General features: G+C 39.8%; 1 protein-coding gene and 1 long non-coding RNA gene across 9 annotated transcripts in view; one reads left to right on the forward strand and one right to left on the reverse strand.

Moving 5' to 3' along the window:
* Positions 1 to 21095, forward strand: part of LOC307216680 (uncharacterized protein) — a 203302-nt gene that overhangs the window by 128800 nt on the left and 53407 nt on the right. The window contains exon 3 of one of the 6 annotated variants that reach the window (XR_013839259.1): positions 19849 to 19970. The exons of the other annotated variants lie outside the window; for them this stretch is intronic. The gene's annotated coding sequence lies outside the window, so the exon portion shown is untranslated. Of the gene's footprint in view, positions 1 to 19848; positions 19971 to 21095 lie in introns of those variants that run through there. 6 annotated transcript variants of the gene reach the window in all.
* LOC307216684 lies at positions 489 to 20906 on the reverse strand. Of its 3 annotated transcripts, none has more exons than XR_013839266.1 (3): positions 20815 to 20906; positions 18494 to 18595; positions 489 to 793 (listed from the first exon to the last, which is right to left on the reverse strand). It is a non-coding gene; the product is annotated as an uncharacterized lncRNA (long non-coding RNA). The 3 variants fall into 3 exon arrangements; XR_013839267.1 differs by having other exon boundaries at positions 20772 to 20903; XR_013839268.1 differs by lacking the exon at positions 489 to 793 and adding an exon at positions 16619 to 16921 and having other exon boundaries at positions 20772 to 20903.

The following is a 21095-nucleotide window of genomic DNA, read 5'->3' on the forward strand; positions in this document are numbered from 1 at the left end:
GTCCTGTGTCCTATTACATAACCATCTCAAATGAAACAAACAAGAAATGCCTAGGACCTATCAGCACTAAATCCTTGTGAGGGTGGGATTGTTCCTTTAGTTTTCCTAGTTTATATCAAGATCAGGAAGCTGAACTATGACTGTGGCTCCTGTATCATACTCAACTGAGCCAACTCCGGCCTGATTTGCCTTGCTTTCACCACTGACCTCATGAAAATGGATGTGTTTAAGTAACTGTTCCTTCTTTGTCCTCTGTGCAGCATATCTTGTCCTGAGCCTAGTTTAGGAACTGCACAGGGCAATCAAGTACTTCCTGCTTGTGGCTATTAGGATTTCAGAGATGTAACCATGTACAGTGGTACCTCTAGTTATGAGCTTAATTCATTCTGGAGGTTCGTTCTTAACCTGAAACTGTTCTTAAGTAGAGGCGTGCTTTCGCTAATGGGGTCTTTTGCTGCCGCTGCGCCGCCAGCACACGATTTCCGTTCTCATCCTGGGGCAAAGTTCTCAACCCGAGGTAACTCTTCCAGTTTAGTGGAGTTTGTAATCTGAAGTGTTTGTAACCTGAGGCATTTGTAACTCGAGGTACCACTGTATTTACTATATTTCTGCAAAATTCATAGAACATAGGTCTTAGATACTGCAGCCACAAAAAAGTGTTGATCAGTGAAAGATGTATCAGAATGTATTTTGAAATCTTTGGGGCATTCCTGGGCTGTGACTCCACTCCTCCAGCTATATCCAACTGGTGCCCTTGCACAAACTGAAGGTTTTTTGATCCAGCCAAAGACATCTGTTAACCAATGAAAATTGGTTCTGGGAGGTCCTCCAACTAGGGATGGGAGATAAATTTCATTCCGTTTGCATTTAATGTTCACACTTCCCAAAACAATACATGACCTGAAACACACCCATTCTTCAAAATCTGCACTTCTCCAAATTTAGCAATGCAGTTCTCCAGCCAAGAAATGTCTACAAAAGTGTCTATACTGGGTCAAAGTGTGCATAAATAGCATACAAAAATGCATTACATGTGTATATTTGGCAAAATTGCATACAGACATATATAATGAGAATTTCTCTCTAAAATCCTGATCGATTTTCATGAGGACTTTTTGATATAAAAAAAAATCCAACTGAATTTAAGATTGGAAAAATGAGAAATGGAGAGAAAATGCAACTGACTGATTCTCCCATCACTACCCCCAACCTTCCTCTTTCGTCAGTTGCCTTCACCAGATCAATAGCACTAGGAGGACCAATTGCATGAGTTAGTTGCACCATCAGTATAAGAGGGTTCTGCAAGGCAAGAAGTGTTTCATATTGAATTGTATTACATATAGTAGAAGCTTGCAATAAAATAATTGTCTAGTTGGTTTAAATCAAACTCTGCCTTGGCCCTTGCTGCTGTCTTAGAGTTGATGTATCATTGTATGTATGTTCGTGTATTTCTGAAAATGATATGGGCCTGTTACTCTGGTCTCACTGTACCCTAGTTTCCAGAATTCTTTCCCTTCCTGCCAATACTTCACATCCATGGCAATAAATAAGGCTTTGCCACTTTCCCAATTTCTTCCAGCTCACTCCATTCTTTACCACTATCAGCACAGTTTCTCAAATCCCTCTTTCTCAATCCCCCTCTTATTCTCTCATGACACTTTCAGCTAGCCTCTTGAACTGTTTTCCAGCCATAATAAATATATTCCCCATTCCATTGCTTGCCCAACTTGATTTTCTCAGTTTTCTGCCTTCTATGTCATTTTCTTCAGCTCTCCTCCTCTTCCGTTTTTTCCTTCTCTTAGGTTCCCGTTTTCACATTTGCTGCTTTTCCTGTCTGTTCTTTCAGCAACCAGAGACCTTATCTATAGATTCTGCAGTGATAGTTTCTCTACCTCCTGGTTTAAATTGCTAACCCCAACCTCTCCAATAGCTCCTCCTCTCCCTACAATTTATGTAAAGTTTTAATCTCAGACAAACTGGTCTCTCTGTTCCCTTGCAGAAAAATACTGGCCTTGTTGATTCTTTAAGCAGTTGAGATGTTTGTGCACATTCTATGAGATCACATCAGTTCGGGCAATTGCTTCTGAAAACTTCCAAGCCCTTTAACTGAATGCAATGTGACTAGATCTGTTTATCTTCCTAGGAAGAACCAGTATTTATCTGCATTGTTTTGACATGTAATTATTATTTCATTAAAGATTTGCAGAAATGGCTATAACGCCCTCCCCCTAAAATCCCAGAATTTAATCCGAGTCCTCAGTGCACACATACTTCTGACACAAGTAAAGATTGTCTAATGCACTTGAACTTTAGCAACAGGCTTTGCACATGCAACAATGATGTATTCAGTGATGAAGTGAATAAGAAAGCCCACCTACGTTTGCACTCGATCTCATGTGCACAATGTAGCTCTGAAGCACTTTGGGTTGGGATGCATGTATTCAAATACCACCATGCAGTTGTTGATGGAAAGAGAGCAGAATGAAGGGGAAAGTTTGCTTCTGATCCTTCACTCTCCAGACAGAAGACAGGGGTAGGGGCCATTCATTCACATGTTGAGCATATAGGACAACAGCAGTCTGAATCAGCATTTCACTTAGCTATGCCACACACTAATTAAGTACAGATGTAATCTGAAGCAGCACTGATACCTGACTTAACCTGTGACTGTAGGCAGACACTGGTTTGCCTACTTAGATGCCAAATAGCAATTGTTCTTTTGTCAATTTTTTTTTTGGTGGGGGGTTGTTACTATGTTTTAATGATTGGGGTAACTGGAAGCATTTTTTAAAAAACTATTAATTAAATTAGTTGTGGGCTATTTAAATATGTTTTTTCCTATTTTTCTTCTGCAACACATGATATCATACCAGTGTGGTATAGTGGTTACAGTGGTGGCCTAGCACCTGGGAGATTAGGGTTCTAATTGCCCCTTTGCCATGAAACTCACTAGGTGGCCTTGGGCCAATCATTACCTCTTAGCATAAGCTACCTTACAGAGTTGTTGTGAGGATGAATTGGGGCAGGGAAAAGCCATACAAACCACCTTAGAGTAAAGGTGAGATATAGATGCAATGAAACAAACAAGAAAGATAGACAGGCAGCTGGACAGACAGAACTGCTGTTCACATCATGCCAAACCAGGGTTTCTTGTTATGTGTGAATTACCCTGAAAATAAACTCAAAGTGAGTAATATGCAGGTGTGAGTTTCTAAAAAGTACTTGGTTGAGGAGGGGGTGGGAAGGAATAGCTTGTAAAGATTTCTTTTTAGAGTTCTGCTTATATTTTTAACAATTATTTTTAACATAATGATATTTAATATGAAAAATGAGTCCTGACTGATTTCTCTCTCTCATTTAAGAAAACAGTATGTTTCGGATTAAAGCATATGTCTCAAAATGGGGTATGTTTTCCTTACACAAACTGCATAGCAGTGTGTGTGTGTGTGTGTGTGTGTGTGTGTAACTTATCTACTTTAATGTTTAATTTCCTTTCAAATATTCTAGCACTGTGAAAGTAAGTATCAGGAGACACAATGGCGTTTTTAAGGGAGCATTGCGGCCAGCTTATAGGAAGAGGGTTTTTTTTATCAGGGAGGAGGGGATTAAAAGGGGGGGGGGATTTTCCACATCTGCCTTTCAGTACACATCACTGTGCACTGCTGATATGCATACAGTACAACTATTGATGCACACCAGTCTAACCCTGCCCCATTTGAGGCAGCAAGAGTAGAATCATCCCCCTTTGTCTCGGTGCTTACATATCTTTGTATATTCTGCATATGCATGAAATAAATGCCTCTCGGAAGGTGTCTGGTGTGTTCAGTACTGATCATATTTGGGAGCCTCCCTGTACATTCACAAAAGGACCTTATGTGCACTTGTTAAAGATGCAAACTAAGCTCTGAATGTCAAAAGTATGCACTCCATGTTTGAAATGGTGTGCATTGTGAGTTTCTTTGGCTATCTATATTCTAGAAAAGATAGTTCCCACTAGCGCATATATATATATATATATATATATATATATATATAAATATAAATATAAATATATATATATATATATAAAATAAGGGGGGAAAGTGGACTGAGAGCTGTCGGAAGGGGTTTTTTAATAAAAAAAATACACTGACAGTTGGGTATTGACTGGCTTTTTAACACACACTCCTCTAATTCTAATTCTTAATTAGAATGGCATAGCTAATTAATAAGTTTTTTCCAATTATAAATTAACTTAGGATCAGAACTCTGGCTTTGCATGTAATTTCCTATAATCGCTAAAGCTACTGCAAAAACATGTCTCCTACCAACCGTAACTTTTTTTTATTTAACACAGACAGACAAGTTCTCACTGGGTTTAAATTTTGCAGCAAATTATCTCTGTTGGGATTTATGGAAGAATTTTCTTTTCTTTTCTTTTTTAATCGCAAATGTTTTCTTCTCGCGCCACCCCCACCCCCCTTTCTGCAACCTTTTCCAATCTTAAACAAAATAGGCTACTGAATGGACAATTCCTTTTTGAGATTTTTTTTTTAAAGAAAAGAATTCATCTTAATGTTTTAATGTTATTACAGAGAAGGAAGAAAGAGAGCAGGTGATAATTCGTCGTCCTCCCCCCCCCCTTCATAACCGTTATCACCTTTTCATGGTTTCTTCAAAATGATTTGGGAGGTGCCCTCATGGTGTTCATTTATAGAATCTTAACTGGAGAGACACTTATCTCTTTAGTAATGAACCAGTATAATTAAAGGTGGGAATGTGGAAGAGTTCAGGCTCTGGCAACATGTCACATAGTTGGCTGCTGCAATTCCTCCGTGGTTTATCAAAGACTACTCCTTTAATATGGAGATTACACTTATGTACTTGTCTGAACTTGAAAGGCATTTGCCTAATTTACTTATTAATGAGATGTAAATCTATTTGTATGGCACGTCACAAGTTTCCTGAAATCGCTGCTACTTAACTGGTGATAAACCCTCTGATTTAAACGAAAAATAATACATTTAGCTTCCACATTCATTCTGTTAAAAATTGATATAGTCTATGTTAAATTTATTAATATTGCTTGCTGTCATTCAGTTTGCAGCTCTTACTGAAATATGACTTGACAGCGGCCGCATTAAAGATGTATGCCATTGTATTCAACAAAGATTAATGAAGCCCGGTAAAAATAGCTGTAAAAGAGAAAGTGATCCGAATGTAAAATCAGTGAATTAAATGAGGCCTTGCATACCATTTGTTAATATGCATGAGAAGGGAGGCAGCGAATGAAAATGTCTCCCTGCAAAGTTCATTTGGGAATGTTTCAATATTGTCTGAATACCACCAAACTACTGAACAGCAGCTTAATAGAGACCCATGTTCCACTAAGGTCTGTCCAGATGCCCTGTGAAACAGAGGCAAACACACACACACCAGATTTGCTTCCAAACAGAATTGGAGATATGCAATCTAAATAACATGATCCATACCAAAGGAAATCCATCTAATACACATACGAGCATAGATGTGTCTTCTCTGCCTCCCAGACTTCTCAGGCTGTCTATAAGTGTTGGCTTTCAGTAATAAAGCTACTAGTGATATGGAGCTTTAATGTTATATATGCCTCTTTTATGGAAGAATTGTATGAAGTAATACTTACAGGGATTAGATGCCAAGGATTTATAAAAGGTTAATATGTCTGTCTGTCTTGGCTGTCATACCTTTTCATACGCTGAGATCTATGAAGTGATTTTTCTTTTTCTTTTGCAGAGTTCCTTAGGATATTCTGCCGCACCCCCCCCTCCCCAGATGCTGATTTATTTCAACATGGTTCATTATCAAATGCTGCTGAATTTATAACCTAACAGGTTAAGAGTTCCAAATAAATTAGCAAGAACATAAAATACTATACAGTAATCACAGGGTAAACATAGCATATTTATCATTCAAGATGCAGGGTGTTTGTACAGGGCTTGAGCTACCACTGGCAGTCTTGCTTAAAGATTTGAATATTTTCTGCAAGGTCAAAGGTGCCTCACAATAGGCCATGTTGAAAGTCCCCCTCCTTTTCTTTTTCTTTAGGGATTATTTTTAATTTGGCTAGGTAGATCTTCGGCAGCAAAGTCATAAAGCACCAGAAAAGATTGTCAGCTTGGAGGCAATTTGGAGGTATAATATGCACACATGCAGCATGAAACCTTGTAGAAAAGCTCTGCCTAAAGCATAAATTGTCCCAAAAGGATGAAAACCAGTGTTTAAATTCAGAACAATTTAGATGGATTTTTGTTCTGAGTCTCAGCTTATGTCACCCCCAGATCTTAGCACTGGAATTCATAGCCCATGTTTCGTGTTTGCCATATTGAAAATTATTATTATTTCACACTATGCACTAATGCACAGTGCTCAGGTGTTGGAGCATTGTGTATTGTTACTCGCTCCCAAGGGACTCAACAGTTCTGGGATTGCTGACACAATCTATAAAAAAAATCTTTGGATTAGGGTGGGATGGTCTGTCCCTGTTAATGGCAATCTAAGTTACTGTGTATATCTGAGATGAAATAAATTTAAGGCTAGTTGCCCACTCTTCTGCGTTAGTGGTAATTGTGACGTTCACTCAGGGCAAACGGAGTCATATTCACACATAGGTTTATTTGGGGTGTGAGGGATGTAATTGAGCAATGCACAATTTATTTCACCATACCCAACATAGCATGACTTCTGTACATCAAAGTGCATTTAAAAACAAACTATTTTCATTGCACTGAAGTTAATGGGAAAGAGAGTCCAACCCTAAGGGACTGTTTGAGATGCAGGGTTGCAAAAAGAGGTTTGTTTTGCCAGAGCACCAGTACCAGAAATGGTTTGTTCTGATGACTGGCTCTCTTGTAGATAGAGGCTGCCAAGTGCTGCGGCAGGGATGTGTTTATATAACTTTAGACGTTCCGAGGTACCACACAAGGTTGTGACTGTTCCCAGTAGTAAATGGTGAGCTAAGCCACTGCTGCACAGCTAACCTCTAGTGATTTGGGTCACTGCTGCTTAGCAGGAGGTGGAGGGGTAGAGAGGTGAGCTGATGCGTCTTCCCTTTCCTACTCTTGAGCAAAACTAGAGTTATGCTGACCACAGCAAGTAGAAGAGGAAATATAAGAGAAGTGCAAGAACCTTAGCAGTCTCATTTGCAGAGGAACATTGCAAGCCCTGTGTCCAACACCCTCCAAAGCAACTTTTGATACAGGTGTGCCACACAGGAGCAGCTCAATAGCTTCTGTGATGCTGAGATAGATGCACTTTTCCTCTTGAGCACCCAGGAAATTGTGGTTCCAATTCTTAGTACAAACACCTCAAATAATTGGTCTGTACCTACTTTTGCATTGACTCTTGTGTTTTGTGAGTTGATATTGTGAGTTGATTGTTGGAGCTAGGAGGGCTAGATTTCAACCTGTTCTGTAGTCAACCATTATGCAGGCTAGCTTGTGTGGGCTTTCAAGGGATCAGCAACACAGAATTTTAGGGGTTGAACCCAAAAAACAGATTGAGAATACTGAGTGCACTACCTCTTTAAAAAACAAACCCCAAACCTTGCCTACCATTATATTGCTGAAAAGCCATCAGTCCAAATTCAAATATGTAATTGGAAAGTGAGCAATTTATTGCTGATTTTGGGAGAAATAACCAGTGCCACTGGTGCTGTTGCTCCTACTTCCCATTCTCTTCTGAGTCTAATGCATCTTACTGCTAGTGGAGCGCATGAGAGGCTTTAGTATGTAACATACTAAATGTGTAAAATACTAATAGTTCCCCTTGAACTCGCCACCTTGTTAATCAGTACTCTTTCAGCATTGACACCTTCTGTTACTTTAATTCTTTAACATTTTGGTCCCTTATGCTCAATGCAATGCATCTTTCCTGAGAACTGGCTGGTTTCCAGTTGTCAAGTTGCTTTTCTCTAGCTTTCTAAGATGTCCATCTGGGCAATCAGAGGTAGGGAGGCAGGCTAATTTCTTAGTAACATACTGCCAGATAGCATTTGGAAGGAATAAGATAGCAGAGAAAAATAGAACGCTGGCAAGAACCAGAGCTGTCAAATTGCCTGTAAAAGAGCAGACAGGGTTGGCATAAATTTATCCACATTTTAAGATCAGAAGCATTTTGAGCCATTAATTGAGGAAAACAGATTCTGACAAGAAAACAATGAAGAACTAAGTCAACATGGTCTCCTTTGTTGGAATGCATAGATTTCTTTTTTAAAACAAGAAGAAGCAGCAGAAGCACTTTTTAAATCCCCAGCAACTAGAAATATGAGTTTATGACCCTTGCTAAGGCTGGATTGATTATGGTGCTTAGTATACTATACAATAAGAACAAAATTAGTGACTCCACTACACTGCTCAGTTGCAAGAAACTATAGCATTGGCATGTTGACCACCATAAGGATCACAATGACAAGATACTTCCATCTTAGCTCTTTGTGTAAGAATATGTATATGAGACTGCCTCTAGTATTGCTTTGAATTCCCTCTGAGAAAACTGTTCCTGGTTAGTCTGGCACTTCGAAATTGATTTCCTCTAGAATTTTGGAGTCAACAACATGTTTGGCAGATCCAGTAATATGCAGAGGGATTCCCTGTGCATCCATATTTTGTGCATGTGTAGAATTTAAGAAGCTGAAGCAAATGGTTTTGTGTGAGCATTTGATTGAACTTTCACAGCACTCTGAAGTACATACTGTTGGGGATGTTTAGCATGACCATTTCACCAATTTAATTCAGAAATTTATATACTGCTGAATGTTCAGAATTTCTAAGCGGCGAAGTCAATGGCACAATTGCTTTGTATTGCACAGGACATTGTGCTGCCAAATATGTTAAAACTCTAAAATACTGTGAGAACACCAATGATCATTGATACAGCATGAAAATATCAGACATTTCCTTGATGGTTATGTGACAGGTTCAGCCGAAACACTAAGGATTTTAGCAGAGGGCCTTCTCAGTAGTGGTGTCCGCCCTGTGGAATGCCCTCCCTTCAGATATCAAAGAAATAAACAACTATCTGACATTTAGAAGTCATCTGAAGGCAGCCCTGTTTAGGGAAGTTTTTAATGACTGAAGTTTTAATGTATTTTTAATCTTTTGTTGGAAGCCGCCCAGAGTGGCCGGGGAAACCCAGCCAGATGGGCGGGGAAGAATAACAAATTGTTGTTGTTGTTGTTATATTGTCAGAATGTTCAAAGTAATATTTTGTATTTTCCTAGAATCACAGTACTCAGCCATTATTTCCATTACTGCCTAATTTCAGGAACAGCAGTGTTACTAATTGTCTCTGCATGCTTGTTTCAAACTGGTAGAGGAGAAACACAGTTTATGGCACGAAGACGGATGCTGCAAGGCAGAAGGTCAAAGTCATTATTTGTTGTGCTCCTCATATTATCCTCTAATGCTATCGGCATAAGTTACCTGAATTTGGGAAGATCATAGTTTTGAATCTGGGAAGTTCTTTCCATAAGCCTTACAACTCGTTCATTAGGTGAACCATGACTCATTAATAAAATGGTGAAAAACTTCAGAAACAAAAATTAACAGGATAATAGAAGAGGTGGAAAGAGATGTATAAGTTGCTGTGCATACCATTGTGAGGACAATTTCGCTCCACTTCTGTCAATGGTAGCTTTTTCATTGCTATGACGATGAGGGTTATTGCAACTTAAGGTTCCTTTGAGGGTTCCATCCCTTTTTAAGTTTTCTCTAAGCCAGCAATCCCTCGTGTTAAACAGTAGTAGAGGCTAACAAAAGGACGAGAAGGGGAAACAGTCATCACTGTATCAAGGTGAAATATGTGGCACTGATGCAGGAAGGGGAAAAATTGAGCATCAAATTACTATGGCAATGACTGAGAAATGAAATAGCTATAGAAAGAGAGTCAGCGGGACTGCAAATTGGCACATGAGTTCTCAGTACCGACTTTACTGGTAGAAAGCCAAATTCAGAGTGCCCTCCATCATCCCCCTGTAGCATTTTATAGTCACTAATGACATTTTATTGCTCAAGGAGTCATTCAGCCATATATAGGTGGGAATTTTCCTTGACTTATTTTACTGTATCTTTGGTCTGATCTGGTGTGGAGTCAGTCTTTTAGCTTCTGAAACTTCTGTAGAAGGTGTTATGAGCTGTAAAGGAAGTGAAGTGGCCAGAGGCTTTGATTTCTTATGGTTAAATAATAATAATACATGGCACTTTGCTTCTTCAGAGCTTGTGCTTTTTATAGCCTAGTGTTTACCTAAGAAATCATGAACAATCAGTTTAAGAGACTGCAAAACATGCCAACTGAACAAATTTTCCTATTCTTGATGGTACAGTGGCCACAACCTTTGGGCCATTATTAGAAGCAATAATACCAAGGTTGAAGGAACAAGTGAACATGCTGCTTTGAAATCTGGCACAGGTTGCCTCCAATGTATGGTTTTCTAATATTTTAACTTGGAATAATCCTTTTTTGTCACTCTAAGAAAGCTTGCATTTTTTATTGCTGTACATTTTTTTAAAAAAATGACATTAAGCAACCAGGAAATGAAAATTTGGTGGTCTGATTATCCAGTTACACAATCTGTAGAATTGTGCTTTGTATAGTTAATGTATTCCAGCTGCAAATATCAAGGGGGTTTGTTTTGTTTTTTGTTTTTTGTTTTAGGATTTAATTTCTTTATAACTTGGAGATAAATGATATGGTGGTAAAGGGATAGCTGGAGCATACAGGGATGATTTACCTAAAAATAAGTTATGGGGATTTAGGAAACTAGAAGCCATTGGGAAGAACAGGAGGCACAGAAGCCAAGGGTCATTTTCACATTTAGAAAATCATACAGCCCAATAAGTATTCCCTGAGGAATTTGAAATACACAGTTGCCTGACTTCCGGGTCGGCGCCATCGCCGAATGGCGGACTCCCTCCGAGCTCCGGAGGGAGCCTGCTGGGTAGGGGTTGGGTCCTGCCGCGCCGGCGACGCGGGGACCCTCAAAAACCATGGGCGGTGATGCCCATGGACTTGGTGACTCGGCGGGCACCGTTTGCGCCCCCGACCCGCGAAGGAGCCTTTTTAAAGGCTGCGGAGCGGGTGACGGGGGGTGTGTGGTGCTATGAGTCCACTGCTTCCCCTACCTAGCGAAGCCGCATGCCATTCGACGGAGAGCAATGACTTCTTCTTTTGAAAATTTTGGATTAAAAAGAACAACCCGTGAGTAAATTTATCGGACCTAAAAGGAAAAATTTGATTTATGAATTCGGAGCGAGCGGGGGAGGTGCAAAAAGGAAGTCCGCCCCCCCCTGTTGTAGATGTTTTAACGCAAGGATTTGACAACTAAGATCGAGAGATGAACTTGTTTATTTGAAAAAAGTTAATTTCACGAAGGGAAATTACAAGTAATTGTGCTGGAGGAGAAGATTGGTCTGTGAGAACTAAAATGCAACCCCCCGGGAACCGGGAGTGATCCGTCATGAGAGACTGGTGAAGAGACACAGAAACTTTGACAGCTGTCAAAGTAGCTGTCAAAGCAGGAAAATTAAAGAGAACTTTGTTACGATGGCTTTGCTGGTTAGATTTGTTACAATTTGGACATAAATTATTGGAAATAAAGGCAACAAGTTATTTGACTTTTGGGTCTGATCTGGAAAGAAACTAAGTTACCATATTCCCTCTAGAGGGAGTTCGGGACATTGCAACAGTGGCAGTAAGTGGAAAAATACTAGGAAATTGAGCAGGATTTGTTATCTCTTGGGAAAGCTGCAAAAACGAAGCATTATTTTGTCTACAGAGGTTTCTACACTAAAGGAGACAATGGATTTATCTATTGAAGAAAGGAAGGGACTTGACGTAAGTTTATGTTCCTGAATAAATAAAGCCTCTGTAGAGGAACCAGAAGTTTCTGAATTAGAAGGTTTTTGCAGCAGAACAGGAAAAGAAACCTGAGGAATAAGAGCTGGACTAAATTTGAAGTTAGAACATTTGGGACATCCAGACTTTAAAAGGATCAAGAAACAGAATTTGAGTTATACTCTTAAACACAGAGGTCTGGATGGAAGAAGAATGATCTTTTCTGAGAGTTTCTCCGAGATTGGACTTTCTGAAATTAAAAGCTACCAAAAAGACGGCAAAGTGGAACTGAGAGAGATTTAGACATGGACGTGGGTTCTCCAGGCTGGCAGTAGACAGATGGATGAACTTTGGGGATCGAAACCGGGAAAGGGGGGAGGGAGTTTTGGAACCCAAAGGCTGTAAAACTATATATTTTTTCTTATCTTTTTTTTATTTTTTCTTGTTTTATAAAAATAGGGGAATTCGTGGAAGGGAACTGGGGTCGATCTTAGGGAAGTATAAAAAATATAAAGAGAAATGGTTAAATAAGATAAATTAATTTTGAATAAATGGGCTAATTATAATTATAACAAGGCTTTAAAATTTGGGGTAAGAATTTGTGGAATTAATTTAATGAAAATGGAATACAAGAGGGGGAGGGGGGAAGTCCTGGAAAGATGTCAATGAAATTAAGTGTAAAATGTATCCTTTTCTTTTTTCTTTCTTTCCTTTTTTTATTCTGGAAACTTTAATAAATATTATTTTTTTAAAAAAAATGAAATACACAGTTGCCTGGTTCACACATAATGCTAGGTCACGGTTTGTTTATCCTAACTATTGTTAGTTTGAATGAGTGAACCATGCCCTGCAGAATGTGATTTTTTTTGGGGGGGGGGAGGGGAGCATAATTCACAATTTGAAGTCACGGTTTAGTGTTGATTTATGAATTATGGCTTGTTTTAGTAATGGCTCAGCATTATGTCTGAACCCAACAGTCTTGCTTAACCCATGGTTTGTTTGGCCATTCCACCACTTATGTTCATTTTAAGCTACAGAAGCACAAGGCAAGAGCAATTGGAAAAGAAATCAAGCTTTGGAGAAACAAGCCTTGTCTATGAGACAACTCATTGTTTGTTACGCAAACTATGGCTTAGTGTTATGTGCAGCTGCAGCTGCTATGATATAGCTGGTGCATTCCAACTCCATGTGCAGAAACTGAGTACCATGTATGAATCAGCTGCACTGGATGTGCAAATGTACAAATAGGCCACATGGCTAAAAAGAGATGGGATTCTGTTTCCAAACCATGGAAAAGAGGTGGATGCCTAGAAAAAGTATTGAAGCCAAGGGCTGTGATTTCCCCTTTGGGCTATTGTGTTGCACACTGATAAGCCAAAAGTCTTCCACCTCACCCTATGGCTCACTGTATTATGGCTCATCCCATGAATAACCTGAGCCTTACCAGTCCTAGGCTAAAAGCTATTGCCACTATTACAGATGGGTCTTGAACTAGAAGAGAGAGAAAGGGAAAAGCTGGCAAAGAAAAATATACATCCCTCCCCTCTAGAGAGGTGAATGTTGCTGTAGGTATTGCCCTCCCTAATGGATTCAGAAGTCTCAAGTTACTTGCATGAAGGGAGCAAAGGAGAAAATGAAGACTGCAGTGAGACTTATGAATGCTTTAATTTTGCCCCTACAGTATAAAATGGAACCATTTAAAAATTACTCTCTAAACCCTGCATAGGAGAGCAATAAAACTAGTTTTCACACTTTCCCCTCTAAGTGTTTTAGTCTGAATGCATGAGCCTCTGGCAAACACTGGAACATCAGACCATCGCATCATTTTTCATTTTGTTGTTACTGTGGTGGTGGTGCTGGGGTGTGTTTTTTTATATATATAATGTTTTGCTTCAGGAGGTTATCATTGCAGAATGTATCATCCAAGCAGAGTTGTTGTTGTCTGTGCTAAACCATGAACGTGCAACCATAGTTACCTCTTCTGTTTATTCTGTTCCAGCAATTTCATTAATTGTAAACCTGTTCGCTGTTTGCTAGTGAGCTATCACTGTGTGTTGTTTACTAATAGCTTTAGCTCTGAGGATTTCTGGGTACATATGAAGGGTCTTCTGATCGAAATGATGTGTGTGTGGCGGGGGGGGGGGTGCAATCTTCCAGGGAGGAAAAAAAAGCAATGCAATTTTTCAATATGTGGCACATTTACTATAAATAGTGGGAATCCGTCAACTCAACTAAGCATTTCATGGGAACCTCCATATCAAAGAAGACCATTTGGAAAACAGCCTTTGTCTTAAATGTGTCTGTAGACAGTGCATTTGTTGGTTTTCGAGTAAATCCAAGCCTATTTATAAGCTCATCTGTTACATGAAGGGGATATGGAAATAGCTCCCTGTTGCATGAAAATTATCTATACTCTACTAGAGACAATACACTTAGCCTACTGAAAGTAATAGAGTGAAGTCAGCTTCATAGTTTATTTTAATGGGCAAAGGCTCTGCACATCATAATATCAAATAAACTCCCCGGAAAACATCATCCTCGTATAATTGTATTATACAAGAGGAGTGTCACTTTTTCTTTGGAAGAGCACCATTACACTTTTATGATATACGTTAAGGGGAAACTAGATGGTACCATTGATTCCTGCAGTAGCATTTTTACATCAAAAGACCTATGTCTGCCGTCCAGGTCACTGATATCACAAATGAAGGGGATTTAATGGTCTAAGTTTGGTCTCCTGAGAACAACAGAATAGTTAGTACCACCATAAAGTCTGACAATGTAGCCCCTTTGGCAGGTTTTTGTTGATAATAGGCTTGAACTGCAATCTTTTTGCCTTGGTATAAGGGGATCTTTTACAGGAGGCTTGAGATGCATTAGGGGAATAAAGCAGGGGTAGGAAAAGCTGCTGAGTACACGGCTGCTTTTCACCTGCACCATACCTAGGGTAAGGTTAATGCAGTAGTATCCATGTGAAAACTGCCTCACCCTCGCATTAAAAGGAGCTTATCATTAGGGATTACTGAGCGGCTGCACCAGCTGCAAGTCTTTACTTAAAGACTTAAAGGTAAAGCTCTTTCCATTCCCTATCCAATGACATTTGCAGCTCACTATAATTTATTGAATATCTTCCAAAGAGCAAACACAGGATTTCTCCTGGCACTGTTTTAGTTGGGTTGTAAACGTTTGCCATTTACCAAGAAAGGGGAAGGGGGTGGAGGGACACATTAACACTTTTGCAAAACATGGTGTAATATTTTGAACCTACCTTTTGAACCGTAAGCTGATTCCTGTTTCTCTGAGTCCAGCCTGTACATTATTTAAAAGTCAAAGTCTTATAGTAGCTTTGCAATGAAAGTCCTGTATCTCCCTCCCCAAAAAAGTGGCCATTGTTTTTGCTTTGGGTGACACTCTATAATGGCAAAAGTATGAAAATTTTAAACTTTATGCAGAAGAGACAGTTTTTTAACACCTACTGTATTTCATAGCCACATTCTCCATGTCTCAGAATCCTTGAAAAGAATCCAAAGAGAATTTAGTGAGATTATCTTCATTTATTAAGGCTGCCAATTTATTGATGAAGATGATAAAAAAAAATAGTTAAAGAAGGCAAATTACATGCCTGGTGATGAAACATTTTCTTCGCCTTCCGGGTAACATGCATGCAAATTATATTAATAGGCTATAATTATGTAAACTTTATTATGTGTGTTAAAGATAACATTAAAATTATAAGACAAATGACACTTAATCACCAAAGGAGGATAATGACAAAAAAGTCAGCAAAATGAATGGGCATCATAAAGATTGTTGTGCTTCTTTGCACAATGACCCTTTATATTATAATAAAATAAAATAATAATAATGAATAATGTTCCACTCACTATGTTTCACCTTCAAATCACTCTACAAACATTGTCTGATTATTATACAAGCATTTGGGTTCAATCAGTCTGTGCAAATTTGTGCACTGTGCGTAAGACCTTTCCCCAGTCAAACACCCAAATTGCGTTTCTTTCTTCTTCTATTTCATACTGTAGGATGCTAGATTTAACAAGTTAGCAAAAATGAATGATTGCAATATGAAATACAGATGACTGTGGTGAAATAGATGGTACCTCTCCCCCCCCCCCCCAGAACAAAGTACTTTAAGAGGAAACTCAGAGGAAATGCCATCTGGGTTATTCTAATTACTAACTAACTTTATGACATTTGCTAAATATTATAGCAGGGTTTTCTCAGTGGTTTATGGTTGTTAAATTAAGATATCACCCTCATCACCTCATACTGGTGATCTCTGATGTGAGTCCCAATGCCTCCACCAATTCAGCTGCAACCCCACATGTTGCTGCTTCAGAAAAGCCAGAAAGCCCATAAAGAGGGTAGGGCAGCATATGAGAACACGGAGGGGAGAGGGGAGAATGACCACTAGCCATGCCCTTAAAGGCTCACATTGCATCTCTAAAGCTATTAAGAATGGGACAGCTTTGTGCTGGCAAGGATTTACCATTGCTTATAAACAGGAACATTCTGCAACTATGCTGGGCCGGTCACTGAATGCATGCTCAGATGGAAGACTCAGAACATGTTCATTGTAGACCTGACACCTGCAAGCCTTTCAGGATAATTCACTGGGCAACAATTTTTTTTACTTTTTGAATGTTGTCTAGATTTCTACAACTGATTTAGGGTATTTTTGCACTGCTGAATCAGGAAATGGCATCCGTTTCTCTCCATTAGGTCAGGTTTACTGTAAACTGAATGGTGGGCATTGATAAAGGTAAGTACACGTAAAATGCATGTTGCTTCACTATTTTTCAAACTTCAGGGCTTGAACTTCTGTTTCTTGGAACTCCTGGAATGCTCAGCGGCAGGGAGGTCTCTCTTCAGAGTCCAACAGTAGTCAGCCATCATGACTGCGTCCCAGCGACCCTGATACCTGGTCTCCATCTCTTTCATGTCCTGATGGAATCTCTCCCCCTGCTCGTCACTCATTGAACCCAGGTTCTCAGGAAACCGGTCCATATGTGAAAATAGGTAGTGCATCTTGATGCTCATGTTGCAGCCCAGGTTTCTGAAGGCAGTCAGCATGTTGTTGACAAGTTCTGCGTAGTTTCTGCCCCATTAACTTAGTTTTGATCCCCCAACTTTATGCTTTGCCGCACCAATTTATGGAAGATTTTATGACTTCAAACTGATCCCTTTTCGACATAATCACCCAGAACTATCGGACCTGAATACTTCTTGTCATTAAAACAATCATTTCCAATCAAAACAAGTATTCAACACGGCATTTTACCCCCACCAACTTCTTCTAAAATGCTCCACACAAGCGTACATGTGAACAAAAACGTAAAAAAAAGACATGCAGCCATAGCTCAAAAACTTGACCTGATTGAGTAAAACCAATGTGATTTTTGGATTCAGCGCATCAGATTCATCCTAAATCAACTGAAAAAACACATACAACAAATTTGTTGTTGACCAGTGTAATCCTTTCAGCTCTGCCTTGCTTGTTTGCAGTGTAATCCTTTCAGCTCTGCCTTGCTTGAGGAGCATGCAAAACAGCAACAAACGGAAATTATTTCACAGGACTACTACTAGTCATGTGAAATTTAAGCATCTTGGTCACATCTGCATGCCCTAGATCCACTTGTATGGATGGATGCATACACCATAATGCTGCCACTAGCTAATTTACATCTGTTGCAATGGTTGCATCGATTAGCTCGTGTTAAAAGTCAGCACATTTTAGTGTGTGTGTGTGTGTGTAGATTCCATCTTCTAACATTATTTTTAACTAGAAAAAAAAATCAAAATTGCAGTTAATCTCATGCAATGCTTAATCTCTAAAATGAGAGCTAGCAGATTTCAAACCTGCCTGGATTCTTAGCTCCTACCCTAGAAATTCTCACAGATGTGTGCAATCTGCTTTTGAAGGAACGGCACTCTGTAATTGCTACAAGGCACTTTTCTCTGTTATCATTTCACATATTCCAGATTTCTTCCATGGCGCTAATATCTAATGAAGCCCTGGTCTTGTTGCATAGCATGCACTGGTCCCGACAGCCTGGTATGATCTCTCCTAAATGATAGCGACATTCATAGAGTTTTTGTAAAATGGACATCATGCACATCACTACAGCCACTGTCTCAACCCCCTTGGCCCAAAGGGGGATATTACTGCAGAATGCAGCATCCTCACACTAGAGCATTCTCTCAACCTTGGGATGGCATGGGTTCAAGGCACAGGACAAGTGGGCCTGAGATTCTGGAGAACAGGAGGGAGCAGAAAAACTGAGATGTAGAGGGAAATGATAAAGTCAGGTCCCAGGCCTCAGAGGGCTAAGTTGGCCAAAGACTCCCATCAGGGACAGACTGCTTTTTTGTTTGAGTTTATAAATTTATTCTAACAAGACTCCTGCCCCAGGCCTCAGACAAGTTCTGGATAGAGCTTTCGGTCCATCCATCCCCCCCAGAAACACCCATTATTACCAAATGTGCAGGGTATAAAACATTCAGCAATACTGGAATATGACATCATAGAATTGTGGAGGGCTTTCCTTATTCGAACCCTTGATGCAAATGTGCTAGACCATGGGAGGGAAAGAAGCGTATTTTGAATATCTTGTTTAACATCACAAACCTGTATGGGAATCTTCCAGAGCAATGCTAATTATTCCTCGTCCATCATTAGAACATTTGGCTTGAATGGTGGTGGTGGGAATCTTGCTGACCTTAATCCCACCTGAATCATAGTTAATAATAGTACATGAAGGTCATTTTCCTGTCAGGCAGGTGTGAAATATTTTGGCTCTTTGCCATTCAGCAAGTCATCCAGCTTAAACTTATATGTTTAGACATGTTCATATTCTTTAATGGTACAACATTTAGTTGAGCAGGATGAAAGTGACAGAGCTGAATCTTCACAAACAGAAAAGGTTACCTATTTTCTTCTATCAGGCCCAAGAAAGTGTAGCAGCAAATTGTGCCCCCACCCACCCCCGAAGCCAAGCATTCAGGGCAGCTGTGAAATTCCACAAAACAGCGCAATGACCTTCCTTGCCATTATTTATTGTCCATCATAATAATCACAATAATATTGAAAATTAAAAATCTGGTGCCTTTTCATGCTAGCCCAACCAGCCGTCTCCCTCTCCCTACTGGTAGGGCTGGCCCTGACTAGACCACTTCAGTTTGCAGCCCTGATGAACGCCTGACTAGCCTCCCTTGATCCCAGGATATTAATCATTATGAATGATTCCCAATGCAGAAAACCATATTGCTGTCTATTTCCCATATGCAAAACATAAATTGTTAATGGGTTTACTGTCCAAAACACTGCTCCAGCTCTATTATGTATGTATGCACTGAAGCTGTGAGAGTGATTTGCTAATCTGGAGGCTGTGGTAAATATTTCTTTGTGTCAGTCTTTCATCTGCATTCCTAAACTTCATAACAAAACTTCAAGGAGCGGGGGAGAAAGAAACTATTAGCTGCGAATTAGACATTCTCAGGGAAGCCTAGAATTATTTTTCAGGACAGAGGGCTCAATTTCTCAATCTCAGGTGTATGATTAAAATCAATTAAATCACTCTTCCAATGTCAGCGTCAAGATTCTCCTGACAAATGAAATTATGCGAGAAAAGTGTTCTCTTCACTCTTCAACCCTTTCTCAGTATCGCTCACATCCACAAATGAGATCAAAATTTTCAGCTCAGGGATTTCAGAGATATTTTCCATAAGAACATGAAAAATCCCAGGAACCCTATGTAAGTAGACTTTATAGTCTCTAGTGGCAAGATTTTGATGGCCTCTGTATGGTTGGATATATTCATGACTAACAAAAATGAAAAAATTACTGAGCAAAATTTAACCATTTGGCCACCACACTTGATTCTTCCCCCCACCCCCCAATAAATTAAAGTTTCAAATGTAGCACTATGTACTGTGCTACAAGGGTACACGAGGTAACCTTTGCGTCTCTCTTTTTATTCACAGAGATGTCCCTGATGACATTCTCTTATTGAAAAACTGAATTTTATCAGTCTCCTTCAGTTGCTTCCCAGATATAAGGACAGAAAGCAGGCAGACTCAGCTACAAATGACCACATCATTTCCTGGGGCCTTGAAGGGTTAATAGTAATTTACAGTAGCATTCATCAAAATAAAACCATATATTGTGCACTCTCTCTCTTTTTGTCTGTGCAGGAAATATAATTGTTAAAACGCAGATATATCTCATTTCCAGAAGTGCTTTCATGTGCCTGGACTATAATACTGGCAAATTATTTAGCTCTTAATTTGTTAAAGCATGGACTTAAGTTTAAATTTTACCCATGAGACTTGTTGTATATATTATTTGCTGGTTTGCTTTCCCTCTGTTTTCTTTAGAGACGTAAACAAATGTTTTCTGCATTTCAGAAGTTTTCCTATTCCCTATACTTTTTCCTCCACATGCTTTTGGGGCAGCAGCATTACACATAGTATTTTGCAATATATTATTTTGATTCTTTTGAAGGAAAACAGCCTGAATTCTACAAAGGAAGAAAAAGAACAACATTTGGGAGTGGGGAAATATGATCTGGGGGGGGGGGGGCAGTAAGAGAGAGAGAAAGATGTAGCTCAGTGACAGAGCACATGTGTTGCATGCAGAATGTTCCCCATTCAAGATTTGGCATTGCTAGGTCGGGCTAGGAATGCATTCCAATGCTGGCACATAGCTGCTGAATAAGAGCCTTGTTTGCAGCTAGGAGAGTGAGGAAGCAACATACCCTGATACCTGGTATGTAGCCACATGTAGGGGTCAGTGTGGAAGCTGGACATGTTATCTCCCTATAAGGAAGTTCACAAGGATGTAGGAGAATTCAGGGGTGCAACTGACAGGGGAGGAGACCAGGGGCCTTCTTACAAGAGTTGCCTACCTAGGCGCTGAATAGGATGCCTTGAACTGATGCAGTCATCCACCTGAGAAACTGTCAGAGCTTCAGGTGTGGATGAGGGATTTCTGGAGATGGTGGGGCACTTCATTTTCACTTGCCGAGTTGCTGCCCACCAGATGGGTCTTTCTGAGGTGGCTTTGTGATATCACAAAGGGTCTCTCCAAGCCTCATCACCATGTATGAGTCACACAGGATGTGTGGGAGGATTTGCAGGTATGGGGAGACTTTTTGAAGCATTTCCATGTGGTTTCATTCTGGAGGGACAGCCACAGGCTCCAGGCTGAACTCCAGGTTCCAGTGTCCCTG

The sequence above is a fragment of the Podarcis cretensis genome (assembly GCF_951804945.1).
Source record: "Podarcis cretensis genome assembly, chromosome: 5".
NCBI classification, from domain to species: Eukaryota; Metazoa; Chordata; class Lepidosauria; order Squamata; family Lacertidae; genus Podarcis; species Podarcis cretensis.